Genomic DNA, 7,496 nt, shown 5'->3' with positions numbered 1-7,496 from the left:
CAGTAGTGTCAATTTAACTTCCAGGGAAGGACAGAATAAAGCAACCTAATCAAAACTTGAACTCAACTGTAAATAGACACTATGTAACACACAGACGCTAAATACTTTAAATATTGTCTTAAAAGCAAAAGACTAGACTTAGTTTTATATTGGACAGTAGTGCAAGAACTTTTGAATAATCGTTGTCACTGTGAAAACAATGTCTGGATCAATGAGGGAAAAGTTTTGGCAGAAACTGTAGAAAACCTACAGGGTAGTGTGAGTTTTTGCTGCCACTTCCCCTCTCTGTTATGTCACAGTAACTGTCAGCATCAGTAGTTAGTCATCTGACTATGGATGTAGCTAAGAGCCAGAGTGGCATCAATAATTCTTCTCCTCCGGGGTGACGGACGTTGGATCGGTGGACAGACGGACAGATGAGTCAGCGCAAAAAAAAAAAATAACACCCTAAATGTCAGGAAGGACTACAAGGAGTATTAATGAGATCAACATGACGTTGACCTGGAGTCTGGGGTGAATTAATGTGGCTCGTTCACAGTGTACAGACCAAACCAATGAGACGTTTCAACTCTAAAAAAGAGAGCCAAAAAACAGTTGCTTGAAATAAAATATCTGGGTTACAGATTTTCACTTTGCAAATGACTTTTTCTCGGTTTTACTGGAGCATATGAAAGCCTCCCTAGCTTCATCTGGGTCGAAGCACAAACCCCCAAGTCTGTCTGTTAGAAGCTCAACAGTCTTCAGTGATGATCACCAGTATAGATGTTGAGTTTATATGCATGGATGCTAAGAAAAAGGTGCAATCTTTTTCTCTTGTTGATAATATCTTGCTGTTTTTAGCAGTCTAACTTGGCTAAGAGTCGATTCACACTGGTTTAATACTTCTTGCTGTCTCCAAAACATTTAACACATTTGACAGAAAATGGATCAGAGCTTATTTTGAAAACCTTATTTATGCACTCTTATTGCATTTTGTAATATAAACCTATCATAATGAAACCAGCACAGGTATTGACATATAAATGGATTGCTTATTCACACTATGCAGAGTTTCTTTATAAACAGATGTGAAAAAGTGTTTGCTGCCATACAGATTTATTTTCCGTCTGGTTTTGTCACATTTCAATATCTGGGATTATCAAACAAATTCAATTTGTATCAGGCAAAGATAATGCGAGTAAATATAATGCTGTCATTTATTAAGGGGAAAAGCTATGCTAACCAACATGGCCCTTTGTGGGAAAAGTGTTCACTTCCCTGGTTAATCATGAAAAAACTGCAACTCACCACAAAACCTGAGATTAATTTCACAAGACACATTCATGCCTGATTACAGCCACATCTGTAAATAAGCGTCTCTTGAATAGAACCGGTCTGACTCCGTGAAGTAGGCTGAAAGATCTAAAAAAACATTAAGAGCATAGAAAACATAGAAAAAAAGTAATTGACATCAGTTTTGAATGGGTAATTTCTAAGGTTTTTGGACTCCAGTAAATGACAGATACAATAATAAAAAAAAAAAACCTAGGAACAAGACACCTTTACTCAGTTAAGCTCAGTGTTCACGATTAAATAGGAAAAGACTGGACCACAAATGACATTCATGGGAAAGTTCCAATGGCAAAACTCACTTCTCAACAAAACGAGCATGAAGGCCTGTCTCCTCTTTGTCAAAAAGGTACTCGATGATTCACCAGAGATTTAGGAAATTTTTCCATAGAAAGAGAAGATAAAAGTGGAACTTTCTGGAATGTGCACATCCTGTTAAATCTGGAGTAAAACTAAGGGTGTTCAATAAAAAAATAAGAATAGAAAAAACACTACACCATGGTATGGGGCTGCTTTGCTGCTTAAGGACCTTGACACTTTGCTGTAACTAATGGAACCATGGGTTTTGCTCTCGACTAAAATTTCTTAAAGGACAACGTCCAGCCATCCCTTCGAGATTCGAAACTTGACCTTGTGCCCCAGCGGATGAGAAGGAATTTAAATTATCTGTGCTCTTAATTGGCAGCCCTGCTCTGGTCCACTTTGATGGAATGATTCTGGTGTGTACAAAGAAAATTATGCTTCTCTGCAATATTCAGTATCTTCAAACATTCACAAAACAAATGGATATGACTGCTCTAAAGTTTTTTTCCATTGCAACAGCTGACATGAGTAAATCATTCTAGTTTGAGGATTAAGAAATGGGCGAACATTAAACGAGTACCAATGTGTGAAATGATGAAAAAGAAAAGCCCAGACTAATGTTGTTTTTCATGTGTAGAAATCTGATGGTGAATCTAATTAAAGCAGGACTATTATAGTGAAAGTAGCACTGCCTGAAGAGAATGAGCTGCCTTTGAGAAAATATTATCCCCTATGTCAATTTATTTTGAACCAAATTGTATCTCAAAGCCAGGTTATGAATTAGTATGGTGATTCCTTTTTACTCTCACTTCTCTCCCCATTCAGACATTAGCTGTTTCTGCTTGCTGTAATGGCTTTGCTTATAGTCGCAGTGAAAAACAACATGGATAATTTGCTGGAAGCCTATTTTGTATTCTCTAAATTACTTTTTTTTTTTACATCCACTCTTTCATTAATATAATAAATCTCGCCTTTAAGGAGGAAAAGATGATGTAAGGGAACTGAAAGTACACATTGGAGCTACATAGCCTCACACTAAAGATGGTCTCTGCAAAAAAAAAAAGTGTTGAAAAATGAGAGGCAGTGCAGAGTGGGGTAAATTAAAGGACACTTGAACTAAATGCAGTAGTTCATTGTGCTCTGCAGACATATCTGGCTTGTGTTTAACCTTTGAGAAGAATGAACGCAGGATAAATAAATCAGATCATCCTAACAGCTTAAACAATCCTCGTGTTGCGTGATCTGTAATGTGGAAAGATGAGAGAAGAAATGGACAACAGAGACAACTATAGCTGACTGTTCACTGGTATTTTATGAATGTTTGTTTTTAAAACCCTTTAAGCTCAAAGGGCCCACAGGTGGGTCTAGCTGAGACAGATGATTTAAACTCTGGCTCTTAATGTCAAACACAGCTTTTTCCCCCTTCAGATTATTGCTTTGTTTTGCTCAAATACTTATGGTTTTACAGCTATTTAAACATACCTAATGAGATTTAAAGGTCCTCTAAGCATGCCAGATGTTTAATCTACTGACTCAAACTGACCATGTTCCGTATCACATGAAACTACAGAAATTCTACTTTTGAGTTTTGCAAAGCCCGTCTTTGTAGCACCATATCTGATGATGTAATTTCAGTGCATAATCAAGCTTATGATAAACCTTTGCACATTGCTTTGTGCATTGTTGATATAATATTGTGCACAATGGTACAATATAATGCAGAAGGAGTCCGACAATAGAAATCAGTGCTTTTATTTGACCAGATTCCATTGTGTGATGTTCAAAACATACTTGACACAGTTTTGCCCAAACTGTGCAAACATCACAGCTCTGCCCGGCACGTTGCCCACTAAACCCTCTGTGGAACAAATATGCTTCAGCTGATTCAGTCCTCATTTGCTGCAGTTATAGGTTATAGTTATAGTCAAGGTGTGATATATAAATCTGATGCTTTTCCTAGGTTTTAAAAAAAAAAAGGGTTTTCTGTAAGGCATGTTGTTCTGTGTAGTAGAAGTGTGTTGTATGACCTTTCCCCAGCAGGCTGCAACGCCAGACACAGGTGTTTCCTATCCATGCCAATTAGGAGGAGCATCTACAGGTAGAGTTGGCGCGATTTTTCTGCAATTGCAATTAAGAAACACAAGTCCCTTTTTGAATAACTGCACATGCACAAGACGGTCTTATCTGCTCTTCTGCTCCTCAGATGGATCGCGTGAAAAGAAATCTCCTAAATGCCCTCTGGTCTTCTTTCATTTCTACTGAGGCCTTCCTCTTCTCATAAACATGTACGTGGTTGCTTGTTTCTTGTGACCCTCAGCCATTTTCAAAGTATACGTAAACACTAAAAGTGCTCATACGCCGCCAGCAAGCGGACACCGGTCCGCACATTGGTGTTATGTTGGCGTGCATGTGGAACAATGACCAGATACACTGCAATAAGGAACTAAAAGTAAGTAAAGTATTTTCTTGAAATGAGTGTATTTTCCCATGATTTGAGCCGATGAAAAAGATTATCTGCCAATGGAATAAGATTTTTGCATTTAAAATAGGAACAACTCATCTCAATCATCTTATTTCAAGTGCAGTAAATCTAATTATCTTATTTTAGAGGTAAAAAATAATCATTCCATTGGCACATCATCTAATTTATCAGCTCAAATTAAGGACAAATTTTACAAATTTTTTCCACTTTTTGCAGTGTAAAGCAATACCCCCTGAACTCGAGGGACAGAGGGGGCGTGGGCAGGACGAGACATGAAGGCATCTGATTGGTTCTTTTGATTTGGACCAAATGATTGGATAGGTCAGAGTTTTTACGGGCCTGCAGCTTTCACAGGGATCTAATTTTCTAACCTAGTTTTTCTGAATACATATTCTACTGGCTACTTTCAGGGGGGAAGGACTTTTGTCACCCAGCATAACAAAAAGTGTTTCTGAACAGGATTACCAACTATAGCTTTAACACAACGGATGGGAGGCATCAGATCATTAGCTCTTCCTGAGCAGTACGGCCTCACCAAATTCTGGTTCTCTGAAACTCCTCCTGAAGATCACCAACTCCACAGTCAGTTCCAAGTCCCAAGAGTCTTCCTGGAACTCCAATCGACTGCTGATCCTTCGGCCCTTTGGCCCCACCAAGTCTCCAGCTGCACTTCCACCCACAATACCAGCACCGACCGCTACCTGCCAGTCACCTGCGGTCCATGGACCATCCTCTCTGTAAGTCAGCCTCTGCTGCACCATCTTGCCTTCCTGCTTGTTGTCGGTGCTCAACACCTTCTATTCCTTTCCCACAGTCTGCGACCAGAGCCTTCCCAGTCGGCCTGTTCCTTGTTCCATCCCCTCTACCCGTCCATCATTCATCCCTCAATAAGCCTTCTAAGCACTACACTGTTTTCTCCGTGTTTGTCGGTTCTGTGTCGGTCATGGAAGATGAAAACATGACATTTCATGGTGTTGTAATGTTTTATTAGAAAATAATCTGGGCGAGGCTCAGAAAATTGGATTTTTTCTTTGTCCAATCACCAATAAATCAGGAATAGCACCAGTTTAAATGGTGGTTTCACTGGAAAATATTATTTTATACATTACCATTACACCGGTAAAAAAAAAAATCATACTTTATAAACTGTTTTTTAGTAACCAAGTTTTACAAACTGCATTCTATTTAAATTGTGTTTTACAAATCTTTACACTTCAGGAGGCGGTGATTTCTCTGAAATGTGGAGCAAAGACACATTTCTGCTGGTACCCATGGACATTAGCTACAGCATTTTGATAGGTCTGTTTTTAGCAAGTGTGAGCATTTTCCAAATTTCCACTTTTTAATTTAACATTTATTTTTTTATTTTTCAAATGTCCATTTTTGAAACTTTTTTTTTTTGCAATAATACTTGAACAAATTTCTCTCCATAAAGCCAGATGTACCACACTTTCCCTGCAATCATACCGAGCTTGAGCTGTTTTACTTTTTTGCAACTGGTTGCAATGAAAGATGGTTCTACACAGTATTGTTGCAAGGGGACTAAGAAAAAGCACATGGCCCACATTTCAAATTTTGATTTGTAAAACAGAAATCTGTAAAAGCCATTTAAGATTTATCTTTAACTTCACAGTTATGCATTTCTTTTCACTGGTTTATCACATAAAATAATTTTTAAAAACTGATGTTTCTGTTTGTCACATAACTAAATGGGAAAAAATATCAAGGGTGTGAATGCTTTTGCATGGCAGTATATGCTAGGATCAAATGTAAAGGTATGAAGAGCCAACAGACAGCTTCATAGTGGACCTCTGCATGGTCAAGCAAACAGTCATTCAGGGCTGGGTTCAAACGACCAAATCTCAAACATCGAAAACTCACATTTCTTTGTTAATTCACATCTACATATGACACTTATGTCATTTCTTAAAAACTGAATAACTTTCAAAGCAGTTTGCACTTTAAGACCTAAAGGAATGCTAGTGCTGATCTTTGATCCTTAAACACATAATGATATCGCTATGTGAAGAAAATTGTCCTCTTGCATTCAGGATTAGACCTGTGGACCTGTGACTGTTCAGTTCAAAGTGAATTCATTTAGCAGCCAGACGTTATTTAGAAGTAGAGAAAACTGAAACAATGTGAGCAACTCTTGCAAACCTTCCCAGACTTCTACCAAACATCACATCTCCGTGTTATTTTTTCTGTTATTTTAGATGACAACAATTGATTCTGGTTCTGGCTCTGTTTTGAATTGCAGCGGTACACCAACAGCCCATGGCTGCTGTCTGCTGCAAAATGAACTGCCCTTTAATAATTGAGTTTCCAACAGCTGCTGCTTTACTTAATGGATGCAAGCTTTAATGTCACATACAGTGCTGTGAAATATCATTTGCCCCCTTGCCCATTTCTAACGTTTTTACTTTTTGTCACAATTTTAATATCAGGAATAGGTAAGCTGAGTAAACACAAAATGTTGTTATCAAATTATGATCTAATTCATGGAGGGGCAGGCGGCATCTGCGTAAAGATCCTAGCTTGCTAAACCTAATAACTGGCTAGTGGGAGCAGCTGTCATCCAGAGTTAGTGATTACTGCCAATCAGTCTTTAGCATTGCTGTGGAGGAGTTTTGGTCCACCGTTCGTTGCAGAATAGTTTTAATTCAGCCTCATCAGAGCATGAACACTCTGCTGAAGGTCATGCCAAAGCCTCTCAATCAGATTTACAACTTACTAGGCCGCTCCACGGCCATCATTTAGTTCTCCGTTTTCTGTTGTCTCTGAGACATTCATAGGTGGTGTTGCTACGCTACCACCACAATCTCGTTTTTTTCTCCATTTGTTGATATAGGCAGTCACAGAGGTTAGCTGGAGCCCCAAAGCCTGAGAAATGGCATTGTAACCACTGATAGATGTCAGTGGCTTTCTTTCTTACCTGATCTATTCTTAGATCTCTTTAAATTGATGTATGATTTGTTTCCTCTTTTGAGGATGTTAGTTTCTGTTAAATGGATTTCTTCATTCTGCAGATTTGTCAATGATCCGGCTTGGGTGCAGTTTGTGAAACTGAACTCAGCTTTTGCAAAAATCTAGTTGTGCCTTTTAATGTTGGGCCATTTTTTCTTTTAATACCTGAAAACCTCATTTAAATCACAGTGCAGCAGGTGGCATAGAAGCAACGCTTATGGAGTTATGCATGATACAACCAGAAACCTCATTAAAAAGTCTGTGATCATTTTTGAGAATAAGCAAATGGTTGAAGAGTAACTAGTAGAACTGAATCCTCCTCTTTGGTTTATTCCATGCCTGTCCCGAACTTGTCAATTACTCTTATCAAGTTTTCAGATTCTCATTGTCCACCAGGAAATTTGAAAAACAATGG

At 38.4% G+C, this 7,496-nt stretch overlaps 1 long non-coding RNA gene across 1 annotated transcript; it reads left to right on the top strand.

Annotated features, from left to right (window-relative positions):
* The first annotated feature begins 4,055 nt into the window (after positions 1-4,055).
* LOC118566715 lies at positions 4,056-4,588 on the top strand. Its single transcript, XR_004933245.1, has 3 exons — positions 4,056-4,081; positions 4,331-4,435; positions 4,525-4,588. It is a non-coding gene; the product is annotated as an uncharacterized LOC118566715 (long non-coding RNA).
* The last annotated feature ends 2,908 nt before the right edge of the window (positions 4,589-7,496 follow it).

This window comes from Fundulus heteroclitus, chromosome 18 (genome assembly GCF_011125445.2).
Source record: "Fundulus heteroclitus isolate FHET01 chromosome 18, MU-UCD_Fhet_4.1, whole genome shotgun sequence".
NCBI lineage: Eukaryota > Metazoa > Chordata > Actinopteri > Cyprinodontiformes > Fundulidae > Fundulus > Fundulus heteroclitus.
Note: the sequence above shows the minus strand (reverse complement) of the source record. Positions and strands in the feature narration are given on the sequence as shown.